This window comes from Stomoxys calcitrans, chromosome 2 (assembly GCF_963082655.1).
Source record: "Stomoxys calcitrans chromosome 2, idStoCalc2.1, whole genome shotgun sequence".
Classification (NCBI taxonomy): Eukaryota; Metazoa; Arthropoda; class Insecta; order Diptera; family Muscidae; genus Stomoxys; species Stomoxys calcitrans.
The window spans coordinates 98899351-98915663 of NC_081553.1; the positions used below are offsets into that span (position 1 = coordinate 98899351).

General features: G+C 35.9%; 1 protein-coding gene across 1 annotated transcript in view; it reads right to left on the minus strand.

Moving 5' to 3' along the window:
* Positions 1-14458, minus strand: part of LOC106089456 (protein single-minded) — a 108324-nt gene extending 93866 nt beyond the window's left edge. The window contains exon 1 of the mRNA XM_013255312.2: positions 13601-14458. The gene's annotated coding sequence lies outside the window, so the exon portion shown is untranslated. The remainder of the gene's footprint in view (positions 1-13600) is intronic.
* Positions 14459-16313: the final 1855 nt, after the last annotated feature.

The following is a 16313-nucleotide window of genomic DNA, read 5'->3' on the forward strand; positions in this document are numbered from 1 at the left end:
GGCTATATAATTTCAAATATGGGGTGGAGGTGGATTCAAGTTTAAACTCAATGATAAGGGACCTTTTTTATAGCCGAGGTCAAACGGCGTCCCGCAGTGTCGCCAACATTAAAAGGGGATAAACACCGCTTTGTCCAATGTTCTCGCCAGAATTCGAACGCGTTCAGCGTCATAGGCTACAATGGCACGAATTCGATATCCGCATTCAGGGCGAAGTGTCCCCACCCTAAAAAGATATTAAAGAGTTAATAAGGCGCAGCGGAGCAGGCCCGGTTCATTATTCTTATATAAAAAATCAATATGTCTGTTTATTTATTTGTGTGTTCTGTATAAACTGAAAAACGGTTGAACTGATTTTCTTGAAATTTTCGGTGAATGATGCTGTGGGTAAATTGAGGGACTACATTTTTCGATATCTGAAGGGTGGCGGTCCCTCCCCATTACCCAAGTTTTCAAAAATGCCAGATCTTGGAAGTGGGTGGGACGATTTCAGTGAAATTTTGTTTGCACTCTTAAAGTAATCAAAAAACAAAAATTGGGATGGAGTTCCTGGGGAGACCAATCCATTCAGAAATTCCGCCAAATTGATATATGAACCAATTATAATAATATGAGTATCAAATGAGAGGTTATTTGAAAGTACAAAATTGATCTGTTACCCAATTTTGGGGCCAAGTGTTTGGGGGTTCGTACCACACCCAAAACACCTCCAAAATAGAACATATTTACCTACCATAGCAATATTGGGTTCAAATGAAATGTATGTAGGAGTGGACCACGAATTTGATATCCGTTTTCGGGACCAAGTGTATGGTGGACCACAACCACAATAAAATAAACATCAAATAAAAAGTACTAAAAAGTAAAAAAAGCGCAGAGAAGAAAGCCCATTTCAGTTAGTTTCCTATAAAAATAACATGATAAAATTTTCCATAAAATGAAATTTTAACAAAATTTCCTATTGAAATAAAATGACGGCTTCTTTATGTTTGTTACTGTCGCCAGGATGAGCTAAAGGCCTTTATTTAATCTCATAAAGATGAAATTTGTACATTTTTTCCTATAGAAATTAAATTTTGGTAAAATTTCCCATAGAAATGAAATTTTGGTAAAATTTCCCATAGAAATGAAATTTTGACAAAATTCCAAAAAAAATGAAATTTTTACTAAATTTCCTATAAAAAAAAGACATTTTTACAAAATTTCCCATAGAAAATAACTTTTGAAATTGCTAAAGAAATTGCATTTTTTCATTTAGGCGTTTATTTCTTTGCAATACCTCCAAAGTGGCAACACTGTTGAGGGGTCGACAATTTTGACGGCGGCAGTGGGTTTGTCTCTCAATTATTACGACTTATTATGGAGATTGAGCATGAAATTGTTAAAGGGAACAGCAAACGACTGACCGACCAAGCTATTGACTAACTGACACACAAATGATGCTGCATATCATATAGTTCACTGCCTTCTTGGCATGTCCAAAGCGTCTCCTTTTCATAGAGCACTCGAAATTCCTTATAGTTGTGATAGTTGTTGTTAGTGGTTGTCACACATGCGTTACAAAAACATCCTTTCTTGTAACGAAGCAAGAAATAACAATAACAGCCATGTCACATTGTTGCATGTTGTCCTCTCGATTTGGGCACTCATACTGACGATATGCCTCAATGGGTTTGGTATCTTAGTTGCAATGCAAAATGTTCGTTAACACTGGGATATTGAGAAAATAATTTTTAATCTTTAAGTGGTAATGTCATTAAAAATTTGTGTTTAGAAAAAAGTTCATGGCGATTATGTGTTTAGAGAAAATTACTTAAAGGTTTTGTTTTTAGAGAAAATTTCATAGAAATTTTGTCTTTAGAGAAAATTTTATAGAAATTTTGTCTTTAGAGAAAATTTTATAGAAATTTTGTCTTTAGAGAAAATTTTATAGAAATTTTGTCTTTAGAGAAAATTTTATAGAAATTTTGTCTTTAGAGAAAATTTCATAGAAATTTTGTCTTTAGAGAAAATTTCATAGAAATTTTGTCTTTAGAGAAAATTTCATAGAAATTTTGTCTTTAGAGAAAATTTCATAGAAATTTTGTCTTTAGAGAAAATTTCATAGAAATTTTGTCTTTAGAGAAAATTTCATAGAAATTTTGTCTTTAGAGAAAATTTCATAGAAATTTTGTCTTTAGAGAAAATTTCATAGAAATTTTGCTTTAAGGAAAATTTCGTAAAAATTTTGTCTTTAGAGCAAATTTCATAAAAATTTTGTCGTTAGAGAAAATTTCGTAGAAATGTTGTCTTTAGAGAAAATTTCATAGAAATGTTGTCTTAAGAGAAAATTCCATAGAAATTTTGTTTTAGGGGAAAATTTCGTAGAAATTTTGTCTTTAGAGCAAATTTCATAAAAATTTTGTCGTTAGAGAAAATTTCATAAAAATGTTGTCTTAAGAGAAAATTCCATAGAAATGTTGTCTTTAGAGAAAATTTCATAGAAATTTTGTCTTTAGAGAAAATTTTATAGAAATTTTGTCTTAAGAGAAAATTCCATAGAAATGTTGTCTTTAGAGAAAATTCCATAGAAATTTTGACTTTAGAGAAAATTTCATAGAAATTTTGTTTTAAGGGAAAATTTCGTAAAAATATTGTCTTTAGAGCAAATTTCATAAAAATTTTGTCGTTAGAGAAAATTTCATAGAAATGTTGTCTTTAGAGAAAATTCCATAGAAATGTTGTCTTAAGAGAAAATTCCATAGAAATTTTGTCTTTAGAGAAAATTCCATAGAAATTTTGTCTTTAGAGAAAATTTCATAGAAATTTTGTTTTAAGTGAAAATTTCGTAGAAATTTTGTCTTTAGAGCAAATTTCATAAAAATTTTGTCGTTAGAGAAAATTCCATAGAAATGTTGTCTTTAGAAGAAAATTTCATAGAAATTATGTCTTTGGAAAAAATTTTATAGAAATTTTTCTTTGGAAAAATTTTTATAGAAATTTTTCTTTAGAGAAAGTTTTCTTGAATTTTGTCTTCAAAAAAATTTTCAAAATTTTGCGTTTACAAAAAATGTAAATTTTTTTTTGAAATTTCTCCTTTAGAGAAAATCTTTATGTGAACACCCACTGTATCTTCGTCCAGAATACTCCCCTTAATGATTAACCTGCAGTTGGTTAACAGCAACAAACAAAAAAAAAAAAAAAAAACAATCGCAAAATCACTTTCCATTTGTTCTGGAGTTGGTCAATTGGTCGCACACAATTATTTTACAAAGGAGACCAAGACAATTCCAATGGGCCAACACAGTTCCAATGAAAAGGCATCGCGCACGCGTATAATGACAAAACTATTTAAATGACTTTTGTAGTTTGTCACTTGTATTTGATTTGAGAGTGAGCTTTAGGTGATTGGCCGGCGTGTCATGCACCATGAAATTGTCAAGTTTCTGCCCATCTGTCTGTCTACCCTGTTGTCTGTTGGTTGCATATTAAGTTTTAGGCCATGTAGACAAGCTATGTATCTGTCTGTCCATTAGTTTATCCATCGTTCATCAGCGTTGAATGTTTATGCATAATTTTAGTTGTGTTTCTTTAGAAAAATATGCGTAAATTTTCTCTTTCCACAGTTGTCATAAATTTAATTCATGCGTTTTCTTTTACTCTCCTTGCTATTGTCGTGCTGGGGTTTTGATTTTTTTTTTTTTTTGAAAATTCCCTCTTTACAGTTTTTAAAATCTTTATTTCATTTCTTGAGAATTCATCTCATTTGGTCACGATTATTTGCCAAAATGGTATAGCCTAAAATGTTATAAAATTTTTTGTTCCAGAAATATATATTTTGCAGATTTGATGTGGTTAACGAGACGTTTTTTGTTTGTTTGTTGTTGCTTTCCATTGTAATAAAGCAGGGATCGTCACATTATGGCAAAAAGAAACTGAAACCAAAGTGCCTATAATAAAATATTTCAAATTTAACGGACAATTAAATGTATTCTAAATTTATTGCAAATGCATATGGTTAGTATGCTTTTTCTTGCCAAAAATGCCTACAGACACATTTTGTGAAGACTGTTTGGGGACAAAAGCATTTACGTCCCTCACTAAGTCTTCGCTTAAAACTCTGCAGCGAAAACAGTTACTGGTGCTTTTTGGATTTTGTTTTACTTTCGCTTTATTTAAGAGATGGCGACACATTGATAGCACATTGTTGTTCTCCTAGATATAAAAGATATGGAAAAATATTGGTTCACTTTTACTTCCTTACTTATCTTGCTATCACACGATATGTATTTTCAAAGATTGCAACTCTGAAAGTTGTACACATCGTGTGATACATACGAAAAATGTAATATGGAACATGGGTTTTCGAATTAATATCCAACTCTTTAGATTGAAGCGTGCTGTTATTTCTTCGACATACGTGTAGATACGTATTGGGTTGCCCAAAAAGTAATTGCGGATTTTTTAAAAGAGAGTAAATGCATTTTTAATAAAACTTAGAATGAACTTTTATCAAATATACTTTTTTACACTTTGTTTCTAAAGAAAGCTAAAAGAAACAGCTGATAACTGACAGAAGAAAGAATGCAATTACAGAGACACAAGCTGTGAAAAAATTTGTCAACGCCGACTATATAATACGCTACACCACCTAGTGTACGTAGTACTTTTAATATATATAGAAGTAACCTCCAAATCCACCACAGTAGGTTATCATGTCCGCCTATGACTCTGAACGCCTGGATTCGAATCCTGGCGAGACCATCAGAAAAATTTTCAGCGTTGGTTTTCCCATCCTAATTCTGGCAACATTTGTGAAGTACTATGCCATGTAAAACTTCTCTCCAAAGAGGTGTCGCACTGCGGCACGCCTTTCGGACTCGGCTATAAAAAGGAGGTCCTTTATCATTGAGCTTAAACTTGAATCGGACTGCACTCAATGACATGTGAGAAGTTTGCCCTTGTTCCTTAGTGGAATGTCTTAGCGGATGAAATACATATATGTGAGCTGTATCTAAATCAGGACCGATTTTAATGAAATTTTGCGCACGTATTGGAACGTCAAATAAAACGTCTCATGCTAAATCGTGGCTTCTACAGGCTAAAAATCTATTTCGGATAAAAGATATATCTGGGACCAATATCTAAATATAAATCGAATTTTATGAAATATTGCCCTTGTATTAAGACGTCAAATAAAACAACTCGTCCTAAAAGACCATATCGGATAAAAGATATATATGGGAGCTATTTATATCTAAATCTGGACCGACTTGTATGAAATCTCGTACTCGCATTGCGACTTTAAATAAAACACCGCACTCAAAATTTTGTAGAAATCGGACCAAAATTGTGCCTTTGAAGTCTAAATCGGATGAAAGATATATATGGGAGGTATATCTTAATCTGAACCGATTTTTATGAAATTTTGCACACATATGAAGACGTCAAATAAAACACCTCATGCCAAATTTTGTAAAGATCGGAATAAAATTATGGCTTCTGGAGCCTTAAAAGGCCATATCGGATGAAATATATGTATTGGAGCTATATCTAAATCTGGACCGACTTTTAAAAAAAAATTTACACAAATTAGGACTTCAAATAAAATAGCTCATGCAAAATTTTGTAAAGATCGGACCAAAATTGTGGCTGCTACAGAGTTAAGACTCCATATCGGATAAATGATATATATATACAAAATCTGAACCGATTTTTATAAAATTTTGCTTTCTTTTATGAAACTATAAAGGAAACACTTCATGCAAAATTTTATAGAGATCAGACCAAAATTGTGGCTGCTACAGAGTTAAGACTCCATATCGGATAAATGATATATATGGGTGCTATATCTAAATCTGAACCGATTTTTATAAAATTTTGCTTTCTTTTATGAAACTATAAAGGAAACACTTCATGCAAAATTTTATAGAGATCAGACCAAAATTGTGGCTGCTACAGCCTTAAAACTCCATATCGGATAAAATATATATATGGGTGCTATATCTAAATCTGGACCGATTTTGACGAAATTTCGCAGACATATGAGAACATCAAATAAAACACCCCGTGCCAAATTTTGTAAAGATCGGACCACAATTGTGGCTTCAATAGCCTTAAAAGTCTATATCGGTTGAAAGGTATATATGGGAGCTATATCTTAATCCGAACCGATTTTGTTCAAAATCAATAGCATTTGTCCTTGGACAATAAATGCGACCTGTAACATGATCACAAGAATGCATAGACAGACAGACAGACGGACATAGCTAAATCGAATCAGGAAGTGATTTTACTCTTATGGCTTACACTAAACGCTTTTTTCCCAACGTGAAGAAGGAATTTCATTCTCGACTATGTCTTTTTGGATTTAGCTGCCATATAAACCGATCTGAGTCCTAGTCCATAAAAGCCTGAATTGTTCCCCGATTTCTCTGAAATTATAATAACCGAACCAAGAATGGTCTACTTCAGATCATAGTTAGATATAGCTGCCATATAGACCGATCTGCCCATTTAGGCCCATAAGAGTCGGATTTATTATTGGATTTCGCTGAAATTTAAAACAGTGTGTTTTATTAGGCCATCGATATTCAAACTGCATTTGGTCCATATCGTACCATATTGAAATAAAGTTACCATATAGACCGACGAGGCCACCGTAGCGCAGAGATTAGCATGTCCGCCTATAAAGCTGAACGCCTGGGTTAGAATCCTGACCAAACCATCAGACCATCATTTTCAGCGGTGGTTTTCCCTCCTAATGCTGGCAACATTTGTGAGGTACTATGGCGTGTAAAACTTCTCTCTAAAGAGGTGTCGCACTGCGGCACGCCGTTCGGACTTGGCTATAAAAAGGAAGCCCCTTATCATTGAGCTTAAACTTGAATCGGACTGCACTCATTGATATGTGAGAAGATTGCCCATGTTCCCTAGTGGAAGGTTCATGGGTAAAATTTCCAATTTGCATTAGACCAATCTATCTATTTAGGGTCTTAAGCCCATAACAGGAGCATTTACTATCGGATTTCGCTGAAATTGAAGTTATATTAGGCCCGCCAACATCCGAACCGAATATGGTCCAGATCGCACCATTTTTGGATATAATTACCAAAATTTAGAACAGTGAGTCGGATTACTTCTCCCGTTGATTTTTTAAGAGCTATAGGAAAAGTTTTCAAAAAGGACACATAAAATTCAGAAAAATTCATCAAATCTTTATTTGAGTCGATACAACGGTTCATATAATTTAATGTTTGAAGATTATTTCATGCAAATGTTGGCTGCGCCTCTAATGGTCCATCCGCTAAGTCCAATTTTGGGATACTCTTTGCATCAAATTCGATATCATCTCACGGTAGCACTCATCATTCACCCTCATTATCTTTGAAGAAATACGGTGACTTTTTTCTGGATGGTAGCTCTTGCAATGCTTCTGGCTGAAATTCTCACCACAATCGACAATTCTGCTTATTTACTTACCCATTGAGTCAAAAATTATCTTCGAAATGAAGTGAAAAATAAGCGCGATGAACTTTTTTAACAGAACACACAGTTTGATAATAAAACTCTATAATTTGCAAGCGTTGTTTGCTTGTGAGGCGATTCATGGTTAAATTATGGACCAAACTGAAGATGTTTGGCAGTTAAACAAAACACGAAACGTGCATGGGCTGTTTAAACTAGTGTTGCCAAAAAGATAATTGTTAAAAAATCACCCTTTACATATCTGTCATATAGACCGATCTGCCGATTTAGGGACTTATGCCCACAAAAGCCTCATTTATTACCTTATTTATTATTTACAGTTTGTTGGACTGGGCCTCCCATTGTCCAAAACGGAGGTGGTTCAGTTCGGACCATATTTCGAGGTGTGTAGCTGCCACACAAGACACTGATACTTCCCTTGTTGTAAAATGGTTCTTAGGCATGGTTACTTGTGAAAGCAGATGAGGCAGTGCTTGGAGTATTTGTGAGAAAGATTCTTCGTAAAACATATGGACCAGTTTGCGTTAATGGAGAATATAGGCGTCGTATGAACCACGAGCCGTATGACGACGATAGCATAGTTACACGTATCAAAATACAACGGCTGCGTTGGCTAAGTCATGTTGTCAGAATGGATGGAGAAGCTCCAGCAAAGAAGTCTTTTGAAGGCAAACACGGTGATACATGCAAACCCGGAACACCAAAAGCCCGATGATAAGATGAAGTGGTGGGAGGCACCTCGAAACTTGGTGTCAGAGATTTTAAAGTGACCTCAGAAGACCGAGGCGCTTGGAACGCTATTCTACGTTCGGCTAGTGGAACAAATGTGCTGTCATAGGCAATTAAAGTAGGTAAGCTGCCATATAGGTCATTCTGCCGATTAAGTGTCTTAAATTCATAAGCCGATTACGCTGAAATTTGGAACAGTGAATTCGATGTATCTGTCATATAGACCGATCCAAATTTGACTCTTATGCCGCATTTATTATCTTATGTCGTTGATATTTGGAACAGTGAGTTGAACGATATCCTCGGAGACATCGTCTACGCGGAAGATATATGCCTCTTTGCGCATCGCTTCGAGCACATAAAAGCGAAACTGGAACGACTGAATGAAAATGCTGCCAAAGTAGGCCTGAGTATAAACAAAGCAAAGACCACATTGATGAGGGAAGGAACATCTGACACCGCTAATTATAAACGACCATATCATTGAAGACGATGACAACTTCTCCTATCTTGGCAGCAAAATAACAAAGGACAGAGGCAGACATACACGTACGTATCAACAAGTCTAGAAGCGCCTTTCTGTAACTCAACAAAGTTTGGAGAAGCAGTGACATATCACATAAAACAAAAATCAGGATCTTCAACAGTAGTGTGAAATCTTTTTTTATTATATGATTGTAAAACTTGGAGCTTGACACAAGCGACTAACCGCAAAGTCCAAGTTTTCATAAATCGCTGCCTGCGACAATTACTTCGAATTTTCTGGCCAAACCGAATTTCAAATGAAGAACTGCAAATAAGAACAAACATTTCACCTGTCGATGCAGAAATCCGGAAGACAAATTGGACTTGGTTGAGTCATATCCTACGCTTATCTAGCGATGATATAGCGAGAAATGTTCTAGGCTGGAACCCGCAAGGACAGCGAGGGAGAGGACGCCCGAAAAACACATGGATCCGCTGCACGAAAAGAGAGTTCGAATCAACCCATATAGGAATCAAGCCAAGGCTTTGGCCAACGATAGAGCTCGATAGAGAGAGCTTTTTGATGCCCTATGTTCACGCTGAACAGTTTACTATTGGCCATATTTTATTGTAATATATTTAATACACTCGAGGCCACTCGATATCTGAATCGAATAGGGTCTACATCATACATACTAGATAAAGCTAGATAAGAACATAAAAGGCGCATTTATTACCCGATTTGGTTGAGATTTGGAAAAGTGAGTTGGACTAGGCCCCTTGATAAACGAACCGAATGTGATCCATGTTAGGACTTTTTTTGATATAGCGCCATATAGACCAATCTGTCGATTTAGGGTCTTAACCTCATGAAATCCCCATTTATTTCCCGATATCGCTGGAATTTGAAACTGTGAGTTATTTAACGCTTGGAGTGTAAGAAAGAGATTAACTTTAAGATTAAGATTACTTTCCCTACCACGTCACCCGAAAGGCTTCGGGTTAACCAAGTTTATTAACAGCAGCCCTCTGGCCTTCACTGCCAAATCGTCTGTTCTTTCATTCCTTTTTCTCCGCTATGGCCCGGCACCCAAACAATGCGGATCATGCCGTCCTCAGAGAAGGCTAGGTTACTTTTAAGTATTTAGAGCGCATAACTGGCATAAGTGTCGGAGGCCACCGTAGCGCAGAGGTTTGAATGCCTGGGTTTAATATCCCCTCCCCTCGGGTGGAACGAGTAACTGAGACTGGTTAAACCATATGCTACATAACAGGTAGATAAATAATGAGTTCCATAAGCGTAGTCAGCCATAAATAAAATTTTCTTCATTTATCTAAAACAACGTTGTTTTTTAGGTTTCCTTCACAGATTGATTCGATATCCAAGAAGGTCAAGTAGTTGGGAGTAGTATTTGGTAGGATCTGACAGATGCTAGAACTATGTAGGTGGACGGCGAAGTAGAAGTACAACATTGCACAAAGCGGTGAGAAACACTCCTTCGAGGGCACTAAAGACAATTCTAGATGTTAGACCTGTTTACATAAATATTAGGTAAGAGAATCGAAGTGATGGGAGCCGGCGGCCTCTATTTAACTAACAGACTGAGAAACATAGCAAAATCTAATCAGAACGTTATAAATGAAATCATCGGCAAATTTCATCACTGCCACTGGTGAAAATGTAAATTTACAATTCCTTTCAGAAACACGGGGCAAACTACTCACATAACAATGAGTGCTGTCCGAATCATGTTGTAGCTCAATGATAAGGGACCTTATTTTTATAGCCGAGTCCGAACGACGTGCCGCTCGGCAATACCTTGTTGGGGAGAAGATTTTACATGGCTGCGTAGCCATACTTATATCCCTGAGAGGTTTAAATATTCTTGTATAAATAGATACCTTTTTCGAGGCTCAGAGATTTTCTATTTTCTTTTCCGGAGCGAAATAAAAATGCACGTATCACTCAAAGGCAAAGATCGAAGTTTTCATCCCATCCTCTAAAATGGATTGAAAAATTATGTCAACAGAACTTTCTTATCGGAGTTTTGACATCAATGAAGGAGATGCCCAATTGTAATTTTGTGCAAATCGGTTGAAAATTGTAGTTAAAACGACTATAAAAGTGCAAATGTCCAAATCTAAACCGACTTTAATGACATTTCGCAAAAATGTTTAGATCAGTATCAAAACAATCCCTGCCAAATTTCATGCAGATCGGTTCAAAATTGCGGTTATTACGGCCTTATTAGTGTATCTGAACAAATTGCAGATATGTTAAGACTGGTAGCAAAACAATATGTGCCTAAATTTATGCAGATCGGTTGAAAATCGCAGTTATTACGGCTATATAAATGCAAATTGGGCGATGCGTATATATATGGGAGCTATATCTAAATCTGAACCGTTTTTTACCAAAATCTATATTTCAATCAATTCGTCATTGGACTACAAAAGGGGCGTGTGCAAAATTTCGTGAAGATTACAAACTCGAGCTAAACCTTAATTTCAAGAATACTTGGACTCATAGACGGACATGGCTAAAGTTATAATACCCTGTACCATAGTAGTGGTGTAGGGCATAATAAATTGCTACAGTATTCATTGCATTGAGCATCGTTCACCATTAATTTTACACATCATTCTGTTTGCATATGAATTTCGTGCAAAGTTTATTTAAGGGTAAAGTGGTGGAGCGTATTTTAGTAAGAGCGTTCTGCATTGTTGGAAACATATGGTAGTCAAAAGCTGCAAGAACTGGGATATAAAAAGGGTGAGTTAAAACTTCCCGTCTACTGTTTTCCAAATAGTTTTCGATCGATCTTGCCACTTTGGACCGAGTGTTGTCATTATAGATGATTCTTGCCTCATATCTTGTCCAATATTCTGATCGCTTTTTATACCCTCCATCATAGAATGGGGGTATACTAAATTCGTCATTCTGTTTTAATTCCTCGAATAATTCGTCTAAGATTCCAAAAAGTATATATATTCTTGATCGTCATGACATTTAAGTCTATCTAGCCATGTCCGTCCGTCTGTCTGTTGAAAGCACGCTAACTTTCGAAGGAGTAAAGCTAGCCGCTTAAAATTTTGCACAAATTCTTCTTATCAGTGTAGATAGGTTATCGGTCCATGTTTTGATATAGCTGCCATATAAACCGATCTTGAATCTTGACTTCTTTAGCCACTAGAGGGCGCAATTCTTATCCGATTTGACTGCAATTTTTCATGAGTTGTTTTGTTAAGGTTTCCAACAACTATGCTAAATACGGTTGACATCGGTTCGTAACCTAATATAGCTGTCATATAAACCGATCTGGGGTCTTGACTTCTTGAGCCTCCAGAGGGCGCAATTATTATTCGATTTGACTGAAATTTAGCATGACGTGTTTCGTTATGACTTCCAACTTTGCCAAATATGGTTAAAATCGCTGCATAACCTGACCATATAAATCGATCTGGCATCTTGATTTCTTGAGCCTCTAGAGGGTGCAATTATTATCCAATTTTGCTGGAATTTTGTGCAACGGCTTCTCCCATGACCTTCAACATACGTGTCCTTTACTTCTTGAGACCCTAAAGGACGCAATTCTTATTCAAATTGGCTGAAATTTTACACAATCACATCTACTATGGTCTCCAACATTAAATTCGATTATGGTCCGAATCGAAACATAACTTGATATAGCTCCAATAGCATAGCAATTATTTTCTTTTATCCTTTGTTGGCCTAAAAAGAGATACCGGGAAAAGAACTCAACAAATGCGATCCATGGTGGAGGGTATATAAGATTCGGCCCGGCAGAACTTAGCACCGTTTTACTTGTTCTTGTACTTGGAGGCCACCGTAGCGCATAGATTAGCATGTCCGCCTATGACGCTGAACGCCTGGGTTCGAATCCTGGCGAAATCATCAGAAAAAATTTTCAGCGGTGGTTTTCCCCTCCTAATGCTGGCAACATTTGTGAGGTACTATGCCATGTAAAAACTTCTCTCCAAAGAGGCACTGTGGCACGCCGTTCGGACTCGGCTATAAAAAGGAGGACCCTTATCATTGAGCTTAAACTTGAATCGGACTGCACTCATTGATATGTAAGAAGTTTGCCCCTGTTCCTTAATGGAATGTTCATGGGCAAAATTTGCCATTTACTTGTTCTTAATTGCTTCCTTCAAAGCAATCAATATAGATCTCCTGTGATCGTTTGACTTCATGTCAATAAGCCATAATACAAAACACCCTTTTTTTCCTTTGCACTAATCGACGCGAGCTGTTTTTTTGAACGTATTTAAATTTAAAATAATTCGCCCATGGGTTAAATTTAAAATTGAGCTTCTGATTTTTAGCAACAATGTTTTGTTATCGCCTTATAACAATTTATTAACATACTATGTGATGATGAAAACTCTTAATTAAACCGATTAAACTAGGATCCATGGTTTTTGGGTGAGCGTAACTGAATGAGTGTCAAGCCAATCGCATATCGTACTTTTGCACCAACAATCCAAAAATCCAATGGTCCTACCTTCAGCCCTTTAATTTTGGTGTTCACCATCAAAATTTCAAATTTCCATTAAGAAACAGGTGTTCACCATCGCTGTAACAAAAAGTTGTTGTTAAAAACCAAAGTCAACTTTGTAGAATTCGTCGTAGATTGCGATTCTGAAGAACACTTTTTGCAAAAATACCGGTTCTAGTGTACATGCCTTGTTTAAGTAAATGGAAGCAGCTCTATTTGATTTGTTTAAATTTCTGGATATACGCATACACCTTCTAAGAAATCTTCGTCCCATATGTAAGTCCCAGTGAAAGTCTTAAATATTTGCTAAGATTTCAAGGTAATTTCTAACGCTGACAAATTTTGGATGCATTTCTTTGCAGTACATGTTACCCGTATTTATTTATAAAATTTCCCATTAGATTCATAGGTACACTTACTTGAGTTATTTATCCGTTATTCCGACGGTGTTCGCAAATAGGCAAATTCCGTATGTGAGTATCCTTTTTGGTTGAAAGTTCGTCGGATATATTAATTACTTGCAAATGGTTTAAGGTTTGACATTAAGTTTTGATGATGGTAGTTTTGGACACAAAGTAAAGAATAAATTTCCACTAACTACAATTCATTACCACTGGAACTATTTTAAGTTTAAGTTTATTTTTTCATGTGTATTGATTTTTTTATGAGAAAAAATATTCTTTAAAGACGATTAAAATAACTTTGAAAGAGAATGCGAAGCTTTTATTGGGTTTTTTATATTTTTATTTATTTTTGTTTTGTTTTGATTGTGTGCAGTATCGAGCTTATTGGTTGTTGGATTAACAAATATGGCATTCGTCTCGATTCAATTCACCGTTATTCAGCAGAGCGGTCATCCAAAGGGTGACGCTGAGTGTAAACATAAGCTTCACTTATAATCAATCTGAGCTTAAAAAACACAAACCGATAGCCAAATATAAAAATTGTTTTTTTGTTTCTGTTGTCAAAAGCGCGGCGCTTAATAACACAACGAATCGCGGCGAATGAAGAAACGCAATTGGATATTGAAAGATAAACCAAAGACAAGCAACACAAATGGGTCCAGATGACAACGATGATAACGACGGCGAATGATGACGACGGATAAACGGACAGAAATTATTCAACGAACAGCGGCGACGGAAAACATTCAGCAGTCAACAATTTCCATTTTGGAGAAACGAGAATCGTATTCGACATTGGTTGGCGTTTTGTGGCGTGGCGGAGAACGAATGGCATTACACACAACACAAAAGAAATCCTAACTTGAATGAATGGGACGAATTGCAACGGAAATGAGCCAACCATTCATTCGATGATGTTGGCTGCTGCTGCTGTTCTAGTATTAGTGTTAATATCATTTCCACTCACATGCTCGCATACGCAGAGAATGCTTTTGTAAAATTGTTACAAAGAGGATATTTAATCAAGTTCCCTTTCTGTTACGTCCGAATCTATGTTTAACGTTGGCGCTGGCAGCACTCATGCGAAGCTGACAAACAGTGTTGCCACAAGTTAAAAAAAGGAAAACTCTTAAAATACCAAAGAAATGAAAATCATATGATGGGAGAAACAACAAAATATATACATGTTATTGATCGTTATCATATTCTAAGCCGATTTAGCAATGTCTGTCCGTTCGGCTGTCTGCCAAAAGCAACCTAACTGTCGAAGGAGTAGTAAAGCTAGTTTTAGTTGCTTTTTTATCTGTTAAATATTAGAGGCCACCGTAGCGAAGAGGTAAGCATGTCCGCCTATGACGCTGAATGCCTGGTTTCGAATCCTGGCGAGACCATCAGAAAGAAATTTTCAGAGGTGATTTTCCGCTCCTAATTCTGGCAACATTTATTAGGTACTATGTCATGTAAAACTTCTCTCCAAAGAGGTGTCGCACTGCGTCACGCCGTTCGGACTCGGCTATAAAAAGGAGGCCCCTTATCAATGAGCTTAAACTTGAATCGGACTGCACTCATTGATATGTGAGAAATTTGCCCCTGTTCCTTAGTGAAATGCTCATGGGCAAAATTTGCATTTTTTGCATCTATTAAATAAAAATGAAATAGTTGCGCTTTCTTTGTTTATTTTTTTTTGTCTGTTCCGTATAGTGTCAAAATGGCTAAACCGATTTTCATGAAATCCCCGGTGTTAAGAAATCTCTATATTTGCTTCTAAAGCCACAGATTAAAAAAAAAAGAGAATTAACCAAATCACTAAAGTTTAGTCGAGAAACACTTTATTCATTTGGCTGTAAAAGATAAGTTTACAAGATTAGCTTGAAATGGAATACTTCACGTGTTGCTTGCTTGGCTGTCCAAAAAAAGAAGAAAGATTTTGCTAAAACTTCTAATCAGGCAACCTATAAACCTTTGAGCTGGCATTATGTACAAAAGCAGCATATTCAAGTATATAACAATCGTATGTTCATACAAGTTCGATGCATTTATATACTCAAACCTTTATATATTCATAAACGCACAAAATTACATAAATTTGTACATACAAGCTAAGTGACAATAATCCAACGTTTGTATGTAAAAATGTGTATGGTGTCACTGATCTGCCTGTTGGATATTCTTGCTTCCCAAATGGGCCTAATTTAACATTCGAAGGTAGCCGATTAATATTTACAGCAGAGGGGGGTGGCGCACAAGTATAATAAGCAGCAAAACAATAGTTAAGAAGCAAAGGGGGAAGTAAAGATGTTCAGGCAGATCAGTGAGTAATTAACATTTTGTTAGAAATAGTTATACTGCGCATAATTTTAATAAATATAAGTGGGAAGTATCTAAAAATGACAATTGACGATGAGCAGAATATAGCTTAACTATGTTAGTAAAATTTTATGGCAATGAATTAAATTAAAATAAAATATGAATGATAATATGACTTGTGTTGGAGTTAATGGATATTTTCGCCAACATTCTCCCCCCAAAGGACGAATGTGCTTTAATCGGTTGATAGGATGGCCTATAGTTGGGAGAACTTTAGTCGAGGTTGAACCTCCGCTATGCTCCGACTCACAGCGATTGCAGTAGGCTCCATCCTTGGTTTGAGTCCATAATAATTAATCGAACAGTGAAGTTTATAAAGATGATTGGAAATATAGATGAGTTGGGTTATTTGTTATGAAGT